Raw genomic sequence first — 16,316 nt, 5'->3', positions numbered from 1 at the left:
AGACATGGAGGAAACTTAAATGCATATTACTAAGGGAAAGAAGCTGATATGAAAAGGCAATATATTGTATGATTCCAACTATACAACATTCTGAAAAAGGCAAAACAATGCAGACAGTAAAAGGATCAGAGGAAGGAGGGAGGGATGAATGGGTAGACTGCAGAGGTTTTTAAGACAGTGAAGCTATTTGGTATGATACTATAATGGTGGATACATGTGATTACATATTTGTCAAAACCATAGAATGCACAACACCAAAAAGAAAACCTAATGTAAACTATAGACTTTGGGTGATAATGATGTGTCCATATAGGCCCCTTGGTTGTAACAAATATACCCTCTGGTGTTGGATATTGATAGTAAAAGAGATTGTGCCCTGAGCAGTTGGGCCGGAGGGTATGTGGGAAATCTCTGGACCTTTTGCCCAATTTTACTGTGAACCTAAAATGATCTATAAAATAAAGCATATTTTTAAAAACTTAGGGACACCTGGTGGCTCAGTCAGTTAAGCATCAGACTCTTGATTTTGTCTCAGGTCACAATCTCACAGTTCGTGAGATGGAGTCCCACATGGGGCTCTGTGCTAACAGCATAGAGCCTTAAAAAAAAAAAAAAATGAATGAGAAACAACAGAGTTCAGACACACTATCAGTTAAGACTTGGCCAATAAGTTAGAAATTAAGAAAGCATTTTTGTTATTAACCCAAGCAGCCAGGCTTAGTTGAGACTCTTTAAAAATGTAAATCAGGGACACCTGGGTGGCTCAGTTGGTTAAGCATCCCCCTTCGGCTCAGGTCATGATCTCACACTTCAGCCCCCGCATCGGGCTCTGTGCTGACAGCTCAGAGTCTGAAACCTGCTTCAAATTCTGTGTCTCCCTCTCTCTCTGCCCCTCCCCAGCTCATGCTCTGTTTTTCTCTGTCTCAATAATAAGTAAAACTTAAAATAAAAATTTTTTTAAATGTAAATCAATTTCATATGAAAAACCTTCAACTATTTCTTTGACCTATTCATACTGACAAGAAATTGAAAACAACCATTGGAACTTTATTATAAAGCTTATTTTTACAATTTTTTAATGTTTATTTTGAGAGAGAGAGAGCACGCACATGCAGAGGCAGGGGAGGGAGAGGGAGAGCAAGAATCCCAAGCAGGCTCCACCCGGCCAGCACAGAGCCCAACACAGAGCTCAAAACCATGAACCATGAGATCATGACTTGAGCTGAAATCAAGAGTCAGATGCTTAACTGAGTGAGAGGTACTCAGGCACCTCTCTAAAGATTATTAAATCAATCAAATTTTGTTGTCCTCAAGTCACTGAATTTTGATACATTTCGATAACCTGTTGCCCTCTTATTTCTGTACTCATGGTAGCTGGCTCTCAAAATATACCAAGTAAAGTAACACAAAAAAAGCCTCCCACCAAACTCAAAATAGTTTCCATGGTGAAAAACCTGCTTATTAACATTGTTATTTTAACAAAACAATATAATTACCAAATCCAGTATTAAATTCACCAAGCAAAGTAACAAAAATAAAACAAACAGGACAACTTCCAGCTCTGGTCCCTACACACAAATAGGCATTCCATTTGAAAGTCACATCTAAGGAAAGTTAAAATTAAACGTTAACCTCACACAAAGCAATCTGCAATCCTTGATTCCAAATATCGATAATTGTCAGACTGTTTCATCAAAACAGCAGTCTGGATAAGTAATTTCAGAGATGGATATACATTAACTCTAAGTTGGGCTGATCATATTTACTCACATATTTTTTTCTCTCCTTATCCCTTCCCTTGATGTTCTTCTGAGGAGAGGAAAAGGTTTTTTTCCTTGCCTCATTTTCCTTTGATGAATTGTACTGGCATTGAAGCTAGGAAAAAGAAACAGAATGGCAGTCTAAATGTGGACTTTTACTGTGCTGTGCTTTGTAAAATCAACTACATTATTTGTTTTATTTTTTTGGTGTTTACTTTTGAGAGAGAGATACAGAGACAGAGACCATGCGTGAGTGGGGCAGGGGCACAAACGGGGGGGGGGGGGCAGACACAGTCCAAAGCAGGCTCCAGGCTCTGAGCTGTCAGCACAGAGCCCAACATGGGGCTTGAATTAATGATCAGAACCGTGAGATCATGACCTGAGCTAAAAAAGTCAGATGCTCAACCAACTGAGCCACGTAGGCACCCCTGTTATTTGTTTTATTTAGGCATTTACTCTTTCAATTGTTTGGAGAGAAAAATCAGACTTTATACGAAAGAATTCACATTAATAATGTTTATCTAGGGCACCTGGATGGCTCAGTAGATTAAGTGGCTGGCTTCGGCTCAGGTCATGATCTCACGGTTCATGGATTTGAGCCCCGCGTTGGGCTCTGTGCTGACAGCTAGCTCAGAGCCTGGAGCCTGCTTCGGATTCTGTGTCTCCCTCTCTCTCTGACCCTTCCCTGCTCACACTGTCTCTCTGTCTCTCAAAAATAAATTTAAAAAACATTTAAAAAATTAATGTTTATCCTTCTCTTAAGGATTTTTTTTTTCTTTTAATGTTTGAGAAAGAGAGGGTGAGCTGGGGAGGGGCAGAGAGAGGGGGAAACAGAGAATCCCAAGCAGGCTCCACACTGCCAGCACAGGATCCAACATGAGGCTCGAACCCACAAACTGTGAGGCTATGACCTGAGCTGAAGTCCAACACTCAACCGACTGAGCCACCCAGGCAGCCTTAATGTTTGTTCATTAAAGAGTCAGCATGTAACAAAAACTCTGGTTTCTGACACAATTTAAGTAGAAGACAGGACACTTCCTATGTAATGTCTGGATCGAATGAGGAACTGGGGAAGGCCAGATTGACACAGAGAATCTTCCCGGCTTCTACTTGGAAGAATTCTATTTGCTCTCTTCTGAAGAAATGAAAATTGAATCTTAACCACTTCAGCTCTCTAACTAACTCAGAATTACTGGGGGAGATAAACATCCTTAATGCCTCCACCCAAGTATAATCCTATTACATGTAAATGTTTATGTTCCCTTTTAAACCTTGATTAGCTAACGATTGCTTCTGCTAACAGCTGTGAGCCAGTCTCCCGTATGGAAAACATTTTTCTATTGTTACTTCTACCTAGTTCTGGGAACAATGTAATTACATAATACCTACTTCCTTGTTAGTAAATTGCTTGAATATGGGTGTGAGACTCCGTAAAGGTGTCATGCCAGCATATACACTCAAGTTCACTACAAAGTTTCCAGCCAAATGTCACAAATCCCCTGTAAACTCCACAGCAGAGACATTGTTTACCGCTATCTTTCCAGATCCTACCTAGTTCAGTGCTTGACACAAAGGACTCGGGAAATTTTTGATGAATGAATGAGTTAATGTATTTGTAACATGTAGGGATCTTAGTCAACAAACTCTGGTAAACTAGAATATCCCATATTCTATTCATCATTTTAACTCTCAGCCTCAATTCTGATGGACTAAGGGAAAATTCAGCCCCAACTGTGCTTGCTGCTTTCACTCAGCCCAGAGATCTGGAGCCCTGTATAAAGCCAATCTGCAGGAGACGGAGTTTGGAGCAACTGTGGCTGAGGACTAAATCCATCCTCAGGTACTCAATTTTGTTCCACATAGGATACAGCTCAAGTGTACACAGCTCCTGTCACGTTGGCCCCAAACAGGGAATTAATGGCAATCCAGCCCTGGGGTCTCACTCCCTTGTAAGGACACAAGTCTAAACCAAACAGACTGCATGACAGGTTTTAAGTTTCCCCTCTGATCTAAAAGGCCTAGGTTTCAGTTCCCCGACACTAACAGGCAGTTACACATTGCCTAGAGCAAGAGAGATCACCTTCGCAACAGCCAGCTACCACTCTCCACATTCCTAAGGGTGAAGCCTGTAGTTGGGAACTTTAGATAATGTTAAAGTTAACCCTATAGTTGCCGAACAAGACCCTAGGCTCGCCCTGTAATTGGTTGATTTTAAAGGTACTCTAAATGTTGTGATTGGGTCTCGTCAAAAGTAACGAACACTCTGGACAATGTGTATGGTTAAAGTTACTGCCAATGATGTTATGCTATAATGATTGGACCCTTGTACCTGTGTCACAATTTCCTGTAACTCCCCCTTCCCAAAACTCATAAAAGCCCTACCTGGCCTTTGTTCCGGGCTCTCAGCACGGATCCACTGCATTGGTGAAGTCTGGGAGCCCGAGCTTATAAGCCCGTGATAATAAAACCCTTTGCTGTTGCATGCATGACTCAGTCTCCCTGGCGGTCTCTGGTTTTGGGGGATGATATTGAAATCTTGGGCATAACACCCTCATGCATCCAAGATCCGGAGATCTTGCTGCCTCTCAGGAAGCTGCCAGGGAGGCTGACACCCCACTATCCCCAGGGCCAAAATTTGTCTTTCTTCTCTGCAATCCTGCTAGCTGTTTAGGGAACTCCTCAACTAACCCTCAAACCTCATTTACTCCACTCCAGTTTTCTCTGTGGCTTCTTCCTTTTCCATTAGTCTTCTTGGACATACCCGAAGAAAACAATGGAGAATGTTCTCCATGACTTTTGGCAGATGAGCACTTTTTTCAGCCTGCTTGAGAATAGAACTGCCACCACAGGCTAATATGCTGTCAAAATTGTGTAAAATTCAGCATCTAGGGGCACTTGGCTGACTTAGTTAGAAGAGCATACAACTCTTGACCTTGGGGTCATGATGTTGAGCCCCACATTGGGTATAGAGATTACCAGAAAAACAAACTTTTTTTTAAACTCAGGAGTGTATAACACATTTACATTTCTGTGTTCATGGTTTTTTAATAGTTACAGTTGGCTTTAGTGCTTTTTAATGATTAAAATGGTCTTTTAAAAATGAAATTCCTGCTGCCTGGGTGGCGCAGTCAATTAAGCTTTCGACTTTAGCTCAGGTCCCAATCTCACAGTATGAGTTCAAGCCCCAGATGGGCCTCTGTGCTGAAAGCTCAGAGCCTGTAGCCTGCTTCGGATTCAGTGTCCCCCTCTCTCTCCACCCCACTGCTGCTAGTTCTCTCTCTCAAATGTAAATAAACATTTTTAAAAATCTGCAGTTTAAGGGATAAAACACAACTTTTCAGGAGTGATGGTTCATGGAACCAATCCTGCCTTTATCTGTTGGTTCCTGGACCCGTATATTTTATTGCAAAGATTTCACAAGTTCATCTATTTAAAGGGACTTAACCAGACTCACTTGAGGATTTTATTTAAAGACAATACATTGAGGCAAGAAATGAAAAGTACAGGCAAGCATTAGAGGTCTGAGAGATATTTCATACATAATTTCCCATGGCCCTTATTCAAACACAATTACACTCTGAACTGGGAAGGAATGGCCTGTGTCTGTGCAGGGAATCGTAGCTTTTGGAAAGCTAAATGTACAGGGTCCCCACGGAATTTTTATACACCCTTGTTAAACCTTGGCCAAGCCTGTCAAACTGGTCAGACCATCAGTTGAAGATCCTCAGTAAAGAAATTAACCTTAGTTGTCACCAGGGGAGTTTCAGACCTTTAATAGCACATCATAAATCCCACCGCCCTACTTGTCTAAGAGCCAAAAACGAGACATCCTGGTGTCTCCAAGACAAAGAGAAGAGTTTTTCCAGCCCAGCTATAAATCAACCCTATCAGTCATATCCATTTACTGCAGATCCAACATCATATAATGTTAGTTGCTAAGATATACACTGACTCTGGGGAATGGTGCCCACATCTTCTGACTGTTATCTCCAACTTGGCACCTTGACAGGTTGCATTAGATCTGCTTTCATCAAAGCAGCTCCATCATTTTACCAAACCAGCAGCATCTAGGAAAAAGGGGAGGTGGATCTTAAGATCATGCATGAAACACTATATTTCCCATGTTAAGTGGAGGTCCCTCGGTAATGAAGCCCTTTTTATGCTCTCAGATAGTGATGCTGAATCAGGTACTATAGGCAGGAAAAGTAAACCCATACCCTTAATATGTGTCAATTCCAGTCAAGATGAATGGCCAAAATGGATTCTGCACAGTTACTTGCCACCAAGTGACATATCAGAGGCTTAGAATTGGTCTCAGCAGCATTTAGCAGCAACAATTGCTAGATCAGTTTGGTGAGTGACAACCATTCCACTGGGCCAGTGTATGGACTCTATTGTGTCATCATGACTACTCTCTTCAAGCACCCAGTAAGCCAGCACTAGGGTGACTGATGACAGAGACTGGCTGCCATCAATTGGCCCACTCAGAGTCTACTTCCTTATTTGGGGAGAGCATTGTCTATTGACATGAAGGGAAAGAATTCATTTTTAATGGGGAGTAGGCCATTTCTTCAGAGAAACCTAGATGTCTCCATCCCCTATCTCAGGACCCCATTCCTTCCCACTCAGAGCCCTGATTTTGGCAGAACAAACTTGCTACAGTTGAGTGCTCCCTGTAAATCTGGTAGGAAAAGTCCTATGAACAAGATGGTGGAGAAGTAGGGAGCTCTGTAATTTTTGCCTGCCCATATCTATCAAACTAAGAAGGACTAAAGCCACAATACTCTGATCTGCAGGAGTCTGGGAGGAAAAGACACAAAGTCCACAAAGAAGACAGTCTCACAGGGCTACCTCAAGAAACAATCCAAAGTACACATGGTGGAGAGTCCCAAATATCACTGAGTAGGAAAATTAAATAATCAAAGGCACAACAAGAGAAACCAAGAGACACGATTAAAAGAACACTTCCTGAACAGACAGGCCCTGGAAAGTCAATGAGCCTCCTTTAATATAGCAATACTCACAGGTGCAGAGTGCATAACAAGTTTTTAAAACTGACATAAAGCTAGCCAAGATGAAACAGAAAAAATCTCCTCCAAAAAAATTCCAGGAAGAAGTTACAGCTACAGAACTGCTCAAAACAGATATAAGCAACATACAGAACAAGAATTTAGAATACTTGTCATCAAATTAATTGCTGGGCTTGAAAAAAGCATGAAAGACATCAGAGAAACTATTGATACAAAGACTAGGGACCTTAAAAATAGCTGTGATGAGTTAAAAAATGCTATAGATGAGGTGCATAATAAAATGAAGGTGGCCACTGCACGGATTGAAGAGGCAGAGAGGAGAATGGGTGAATTAGAAGACACAGTTACTGAAAAAGAGGAAGCCGAGAAAAGAGAGAGAGATTGATCCAGGAGCACAAAAGGATAATTCAAGACCTGAGTGATACAAAAAAAATGGAACAATATCTGTATCATAGGAATTCCTGAAGAAGGAGGAGAAGGAGGAGGAGGAGGAGGAGGAGGAGGAGGAGGAGGAGGAGGAGGAGCGGGAGGAAGAGAAAAAGGTCCTGAAGGGGTGCTTGATCAAATTAGAGCTGAGAACTTCCCTAATCTGGGGAAGGAAATAGACATTGAAATCCAAGAGGTACAGAGAGCTCCCCTCAAACTTAACTTAAATCAACTTTGGCACAATATATCATAGTGAAACTGTCAAAATATAAAGATAAAGAGAGAATTCTGAAAGCAGCTAGGGATAAAAGGGCCCTCACATACAAAGGGAAACCTATCAGAGTGGTTACAGACCTATCTACTGAAACTTGGCAGGCCAGAAAGGAATGGCAGGAAATCTTCAATGTGATGAACAGAAAAAAGTATGCAGCCAAGAATCCTTTATCCAGCAAGGCTGTCATTTAGAATAGAAGGAGAGATAAAGGTGTTCCAAATAAACAAAAATTGAGAGAATTCATCACCACCAAACCAACCCTACAAGAAATCCTAAGATGGACTATGAGGGAAATGTTGCAAGGAATACAAGGGACCAGAGACACCACTACAAGCATGAACCCTATAGAGAACACAATGAATCTAAACCTACATTTTTCAATAATAACATTGAATGTAAATGGTAAATGCTCCAAACGACATAGAGAAGCAGAATGGATAAAAAAAAAAAACAACAAAGTCCATCTATTTACTGCCTACAAGAGACTCATTTTAGACCTGAAGACACCTTCAGATTGAAAGTAAGGGGATGGAGAAATATCTATCATGCGACTTTCAAAAGAAAGCTGGAGTAGCCATACTTATATTGGACAAACTGGACTTTAAATAAAGGCAGTAACAAGAGATGAAGAAGGACATTATATAATAATTACAGGGTCTCTCCATCAGGAAGAGCTAACAATTATAAACATCTACACACCAAATTCAGGAGCACCCAAATACATAAAACAATTAATCACAAACAGAAACAATCTTATTGATAGACTTGCTATAGTTGAGAATTTTAACTTTCTTTGAAGTTCTCCTACTCTTGTTACCTTCAGCTTTTGAGGGCCTCCTATGACAGGAGATAAGTCTCCTACCAAGGAGATTCTCTGGCTTTCACACTTAGCCTTGAACTGATCATTAATCTCCCTCTTATTATCTTTCTACAGCACTCTCATGGCCCTCAGCAATAGCCATCCAATTTCAGAGTCCTAATATTTACTATTTCCTCTGTTCTCAAATGAGTGACACATTTCACTTACCAGTGTATTCCTTCCACTGACATACCATCCAGGTTCACCGCAGGTGAAAGTTTTAAAAATTGTACTCTTACTGCATGCCATGGGCTATCTGCTATTTCTGCTACCCTTGATGGGGCTTTCATTGCTATTTGGCCTGTAAGTGATTCCTTTCCAAAGTCTTTCTCTTAGAGTCTGCTTTCTCAGACACTTCTGGTACCAATTATTGCAGGTTGGATTATAACCATGAACAAATTCAGAGACAGATTTGCACGCAGGAGTTTCATTGGCAATTGCTCTTAAAACCAACTTCTGTGGGGAAACAGAGAAACGAGATGGTGCAGAGAGAAAAGTTGAAGTATGATTCAGTTGAAACAAAGGCTGGTCTTGGATGATGACCCACAGTTCCTCTAATGGTCAGTTCAGGTCTCTCTCCACTTCCCCACACTCCTTCCCATCCTTGGTTGTATGAAGAACAGACTCCTGATTTTAGGAACCCAGCTTTTTCTCCCCTTAGAGAGCCAGCTGTTCAACAGCCAACAGTATGTTTACAAAGAAAATATTAACATAGAAAATTAGGTTTCCTGTCTGAGGTCACATATCATTAGATTTAGAAATTTTCTCTCTTTCTTGCTGGGTGAAAATTTCAATAATCCCTGGATTTGTGTATATGTGAGAACTTTCTCACATTGTTTTCTTCTAGTATTGACTAAAGATTAACTTTTCAGATTACTTTTGAATGGAGGCAGACTAAAGGGCTTTGTCTTTCATAGCCTTTGCAGCGATAATATGTGTACTCTGTGTATTTAATACAGTGTGAATGGAAGGGGAGCTCTGCGGCAGGTGTGAACTTGTAAATGTCTGAGATCACCAGGAGCGTGGGCGTGGGGAACTAACATAAATATGAGTCTGGGTGTAAATGGGAAAATAAGGGCAGGCAGCTTTAAACAGGGGAAGTACACATGCGTATCTTCATTGTTAAGAAGGAGGCGAGTTGATTTTCAGCTTCCCAGTGACCTCAGTACTGCCTGTTGAAAAGCTATTTGGCTTCTCATACAGCAGCCTCTGATTTCTATCCTAGGATCAACTTTCTTTCAGCCTCCTTTGCCTAGGAATTCCCTGCCTACTCCTTGTACCTCTACCTCAGCGAGGACAAAACTCTGCTCTGCTTCTTACATAGCCCCAAAGCAGGCTTTGCTATTTAGAAACTAGTGGGGATAGTGGTGCCTGGGTGACTCAGTCAGTTAAATGTCCAACTTCAGCTCAGGTCATGATCTCAGGGTTCGTGAGTTCAAGCCCAGTGTTGGGCTCTGTGCTGACAGCTCAGAGACTGGAGCCTGCTTTGGATTCTGCATCTCCCTGCCTCCTCCTTACTTGTATGCTCTCTGTCTCTCTCAAGAATAAATATTTTTTAAAAACAGAAACTAGTGGGGACAATAGGAAAATGGAGGAAGGAGGGATGTGAGACCCTTTCCTCAATTCTCAAACTACCATTTGTTTTTCATTGTTACCAACTTTAAAATGAAATGAAATAAAATAAAATAAAACAAAATAAAATAAAATAAGGGGCACTTAGGTGGCTCAGTAAGTTAAGTGTCTGGCTTCGGCTCAGTCATGATCTCGCAGTTTGTGGGTTTGGGGCCCACGTTGGGCTCTGTGCTGACAGCTTAGAGCCTGGAGCCTGCTTCCAATTCTGTCTCCATTTCTCTCTGCCCCTTCTCTGCTCACGCTTTGTCTGTCTGTCTCTCTCTCTCTCTCTCTTAAATATAAACAAAACAGTAAAATTTTTAAAAATTTTAAATAAAATAAAATAATAAAAAATTAAAGTGAAAAATCCCAAAAATGCTTCAGAATCAGTAAGTAGGAAAATGTTTTTAAATTTTTGGCTTTGGTTCTGCACATTTCTGTGCAGTAATGTTCAAGTGAAAGATGTGTGTATTTATATAATTGGTTGAATGAACCACACAAGTGTCCCTCCTACTTGCAGGCCCTGCTATCCTGGGATAGGGATAGCACAAGCAAAGAAGGAAAGGATTTTCTATTTAGTTTTTTTTTTTAACCTAAAATAAAATCTAAGATGCATACATATGCAATTAGCCTATGTGTATCTAATATAATACAGTATTAAATTACATTATAAACCAGTAGAAGAGGAAAGCAAGTGGGCCAATCCTGAGGTCTCAGAAGAAAGTTACAGATTGAATGTTATCACTAGTTACACCAGCAACTGGCCTAAAATAGACATTGACTCCCCAACAGTCATTATCTGCCAGGTTATAACATTATGAATCACAGTACTTTCATTCTCTTTGTTACTGGTTGGTTTGAATATGGACTAATGAGGAGTACCTGGGTGGCTCAGTCAGCTGAGCATCCAACTCTCAGTTTCGGCTCAGGTCATGATCTCATGGTTTTGTGAATCCGGGTTCTGCGATGGCAGTGCAGAGGCTGCCTGGAATTCTCTCTCTCTGCACCTTCCCTGCTCATGCTGTCTCTGTCTCTCTCAAAATCAATAAATAAACTTAAAAAATAAAATAAAATAGGACTAATGACAATTTGTGGCCAATGAGACATGAGAAGTCTGCCATGGGAAGTCTGGAAAAATATTTCCTTTGTCCAGCTTGGAAATGAAGTTAATACCTGAAAAAGCAGGGGCATAAAAACTGAGCATCCGAGTCCTTGTTAAAATAATTAAGTCACTGGGAATCTTAGGGCTACATCAGGGACAAAGGGTTATATATACAAGCCAAGTTCAGCTGCCGTAGCAATAGTGCAAAACTATGTCAGGTACAGTATTAATAAAACAATATTTTTAATGCTATTCCATGACATGTTTTCCACAGAAAGTGTACTTTGAAACAACTAATTTAGAGAGGACAACCCAAGGTAAAATTGAGATTGTATACATGTTCTAGTATTAATTGAAATCCTTAAATCAAGATAACCTGTCCTGACATAGATGTTTGGAGATTATTATGCTACCATCAGGGATTTTACAGAGGAAATGCGAATTTGGCTCCATGCCTTTCCCTAGTCCCAGAGGTTCACTTGTCCCAGTATATGTATGTGTGTGCCGGTGAGGGAAGGAGCTGGAAAGGAGGAGAAGCAGAGATCAATCTGATAGTGTTGTTGTTATTCAAGAAAAATAAGGTTAAAAGGAACATTTAGGGCTGTCTTAAACATTAAAGAATCACAAAAACCAAACTACACCCTGATGGGTGTCCATCTCCTAGTACTGATATGGTAAAAGAGATATGCATAGGCTAACTACATATGTATGAATCTTAGACATATCTTTAGAACCAGGTAGAAAAATTCTTTCCTTCTTTGCCTGTTCCATCCCTACCCACGGATAGCAGCGCCTGTGAGTGGGAGGGACAGTTTGCCTGGCTGATTCAACCAGTTATCAATCTACAAAGAGTGGACCAAGGGGGAAATAACCTAATTTTCCCACAGATCTCATGATAATGATTCCCCCCTGACTAAATTACTAGGCAGTGGAGAATATTTCTTAATAATCTTTGAAATTCCTATATTCCTGACCCCAAGGTGGTAATAACAACCACCTTTAACTAAACACATGCCAGGCTCATTTCTTACATTATCCATTCAGTCCTCATACCAACACTGTACCATACATGTTATACTGTGCTAGTTTTAATCCTGCATAAATAAAGGGGCAATGTGATTGACCAGCTTGATCAAGGTCAAACAGCATATGTTAATGTTGAGTTTGAAACCCATCCAAGCAATCTCAAAGTCCATGCTTTTACTATGCAACTATGATAGGGGTCTTCAAGATCCCCCTTGGTCTCAATGATTCACTAAAAGGATTCATGTAATTCAGAAAAACTCATGGTTACTATTACTATGGTGAAAAGGATACAGATTAAACCAGCAGAAGTAAAAGGTCCATAGGGTGGAGTCCAAGGGAGACCAGAAAGGAGCTTCTAGTTTTCCTTTCGCAGTGGACTCCTTCCTATGGACAGCAACTGCAGACAGTTGCTTCTCCCGGCAACAGTGTATGGCAACAAATACAGAACACTGCCAACAAGGCAAGGTCACCTGAACCTTGGCATCCAGGGTTTCTACTAGGGATTTGGTCACAACAGCAGAAAGCACCCATGTGACTGACCTTACTCAGTCTCCAGTCACTCACCATGGCCTGAAGAACCCACCATAAATCACGTTATTAGCATAAACTAGTGTGACTCAAATATTTGATAATTGACTTGAATATCGATTTGGGATCAGTTTTTATTCCCAGGGCCATAGTCAATAGGCTGGACAATTATATTTTGTATTTCCGGGTCACAACACTTCTTTGCCATTTTCAAGTCAGAAGGCGTAAGTGAATTTAAAGGATACTAGAGACTTCTGGGTTCCAAGTAATTGAGACGAAGATGAGATCTAGATCAAGAACAACAAGAATATTTTAATACATGGATAGTACAAAAGAGAAAAGGAAATGTACTTAAATATCCATAAAAACAAATGTGCTTTTTACAAATTATAAGGTACTATGGACCTATAAGCAGTATGACTGGACTTAAATGAGCTTCAGTTTCCTCATTTATAAGAAATAATAATAATAAATTATACACATACACATTCACAAACCCAGGCTTTCTGCTGCCTACTTCACGTAATATCTCCTGGCTGCCTATCATCCAATCACAGGACGATGCTATAAGACATTGGTAAACAAGCTTCCAGCCCGCATGGAACCTCATCTTGTGGGAAAGACAGAAATCAACTGATCACACTAACGCTTAATTACAAATGTAGGTAGGTAAGTGCCCCAAAGAGAAGGAACACAGCTGTGTGAAGTAGGTACCAATGACTTGAACTGGAAGGAGGGGAGACAATTCAGAGAAGGTTTTCCTCGGCCGAGATGTAAAGGAAGAGAAGGGAAAGAGCGGGGCAGGAATGGAGTATTCCAGGCAGCAGGAACGGCAGAAAGACATAACAAGCACCGGTTGTCAGAAGCCAAGGTAAGAATTTTGGTGTACATCTTAGGAGCAACAGGAAGCCTTAGGATTTTAAGCAGAGGAGAGACTAAAGATTTTCATTTTAAAAGGTCATTTTCACTCTAGTTTGGAATTAGTGGCTGCAGAAGGGAAGTGATACTGGCTGGAAAGAATGAATGCAAGGGGATGAAACAGTATTATGAAGGTGCCAGCAGAACGAGTAAGACAAAATATAGAAAAAAACTTAAACGAACATTAATTAGACATTTGCCATGTGCTAGGTGTTTTATATACGCGTATTAGCTGGGATATTAACACTCAGCCTGGGGGTCCCGTTCTGTGTACCCAGGTGGGTTGAAAGTCCGACGGGCCTGGGGAGGAGCGCCGACCGCGAGGCCTCCACGGGTGAGGGAGGCTGGGGGCCAGAGAGTGAGAGCCGGGCCGCGCCGGATGTCCAGGGGGCGTCGCGGGCCTGCCTTCACATTTTTCCAACAGACCTTATGGCAAAGATGAAACCTGATGAAACTCCTATGTTTGACCCAAGTCTACTCAAAAAAGTGGACTGCAGCCAGAATACAGCTACATTTTCTCCAGCCATTTCCCCAACACATCCTGTTGAAGGTTTGGTTTTGAGGCCCCTTTGTACTGCTGACTTAAATAGAGGTTTTTTTAAAGTACTAGGTCAGCTGACTGAGACTGGAGTGGTCAACCCTGAACAATTTATGAAATTTTTCGAGCACATGAAGAAATCTGGGGACTATTATGTTACAGTTGTGGAAGATGTGACTTCAGGACAAATTGTTGCTACAGCAACTCTGATAATAGAACATAAATTCAACCATTCCTGTGCTAAGAGAGGCAGAGTAGAAGATGTTGTTGTCAGTGATGAATGCCGAGGAAAGCAGCTTGGCCAACTGTTATTATCAACCCTTACTTTGCTAAGCAAGAAACTGAACTGTTATAAGATTACCCTTGAATGTCTACCACAAAATGTTGGTTTCTATCAGAAGTTTGAATACACAGTATCTGAAGAAAACTACATGTGTCAAAGGTTTCTAAAGTAAATATCTTTTAAGAAAGACATTTGTCAAATAATGCAACAAGGCAATACTCTAATTCTTAGAGTTAAAATATTTTGTTGCTCCAACACAGTGACCTCCATAAATATTGGACTGAAAAACAAACATTGTAATTCAACAAATATAATGACACTTAGAAGATTACTTTGGTCTGTGGGCCATGCTGTGAGTTTAGATTACAAATAAGTCTTATAAAGGGAATTATTTTTAACCAAAGGAATATATTTTTAACTTGAATCTTTTCTTGCATTGTATTTTTCTAAAGTTTGGCTTCATTTCTTTGTAGTTATAGGTAGTATAGAGTTATGTGTCTGCTATCTGTCTTGCTCATTAAAAAAACACCATGAATAAGGCTGTATCACATTCACAAAATTAATATTTTTGTTTCAGAGAAACACCAAAAATAACTTAGGAGGGGTATTATTTTTCTAATACATATTATGTGAAATTGGGTAAGATACAAAATGTAGTGCAGACCAACATTTGTTGGTTCTAATACTGTATTGGCAAACAACCTGCTCAGCCTTTTCAATAAGTAGAAATGAAAATTACAAAATATGACAAGATTCAAAGTAAACCAAATTAAGTATACATCTAAAAGTTTATATAACTCTCATGTAGATAAGGTACCATCTATCTTAAATGTGAAATATAATTATTCACTTGTTTAAAATACCTAAGAGCAAATATACTTTTTAACAATGAATTAGCAAATCTTGGCATATAATGTATTTCTAACTTGACTTCTCATCTTTTCATCGATGTCTTCTAAGTAACATTTTTATGAAAGATTAAAAAATTGAGTGGAGGGGGTGGAGCCAAGATGGCGGAGAGGAAGGGAGCTCTGTAAACTCCCTCCGCACCGTTTTCGAACTGAGAAGGATATTACATTCATCTGAGAGAGCGGAAGGAGAAAATACGAACTCCAGAAGGAATAGAACCTCAAGGATACCTGAGTGAGTGGGGGCGAACGGGGGAGATCCAAGGACGGACCAGCCCGGGACAGGCAGGGGAGGTAAGATCCCCAGCCCAACGTGGGGCAAGTGCGCGGTGCCCGGGAGACAAAGGGAAGAGACAGAGTCAGAACACGCTCATAGGACTGTCTCTAGGGAAGAGGTATAGAACGCTTGGCTGCGCTTGGAGACAGAAACCCACTCCATAGATAACTACTGGGTAGCGGGGTGCAAGAGAAGGGATAGCCTCCAGCCCTAAGCCATCTCAGTGGGGAATCAGAGGCGTCTGTGGCTGTGAGAAGCGGCTGCGCTGGGGAGGCGCGCTCCGCGGCAGGAAGCTGCCCGAGCGGCCACTGTGCCAGGCGCTAGCAATTCGAACTTGGTTTTGGGAACGGGACCACGGACCGCATTTCCACGGCACACCCCGCCCCCTGCACGGACTGCGCGAATCCCAGGTCCCCACAGGGAAGAAATAAGGCGCACACAGACGGTACCCTCAACAAAGAGTTGGTGGCGGGTGGAGTCCCGGGCGCGCGCGCTTAGACTGTAGGAGCTCCCAGCTCATTTCCAGCAGCGCACAGCATCTTGAGCAAAGCTACCGGAAACTAAGAGAGACTCGGTTTTTTGCTTTTTGTTTTTTTCCTTTCCCCCATTGCAATCGATCCTGACTGGGGGTGGGGACTCTGCAATTGAGTCTGTGAAGGTGCGCACTTCACCTCCTGCTGCTCATTTCGCCTCAGGCAGGGGCGGAGCCTCTGAGAACAGACTCCAAGACCTACCACATCAAACCAAGCCTATCCACCAGAGGGAGCTGCTGCTTG

The 16,316-nt window shown here is 41.3% G+C and overlaps 1 long non-coding RNA gene and 1 pseudogene across 1 annotated transcript in view; one reads left to right on the top strand and one right to left on the bottom strand.

Moving 5' to 3' along the window:
* Positions 1 to 12,732: 12,732 nt before the first annotated feature.
* LOC115305651 overlaps positions 12,733 to 16,316 on the bottom strand; it is an 8,722-nt gene continuing 5,138 nt past the window's right edge. The window contains exon 3 of the long non-coding RNA XR_003914915.1: positions 12,733 to 12,903. This is a non-coding gene — a long non-coding RNA (uncharacterized LOC115305651). The remainder of the gene's footprint in view (positions 12,904 to 16,316) is intronic.
* LOC115304306 lies at positions 13,973 to 14,753 on the top strand (annotated as a pseudogene).

This window comes from Suricata suricatta, chromosome 10 (genome assembly GCF_006229205.1).
Source record: "Suricata suricatta isolate VVHF042 chromosome 10, meerkat_22Aug2017_6uvM2_HiC, whole genome shotgun sequence".
NCBI lineage: Eukaryota > Metazoa > Chordata > Mammalia > Carnivora > Herpestidae > Suricata > Suricata suricatta.
This window is presented reverse-complemented; position numbering and strand designations above follow the sequence as displayed.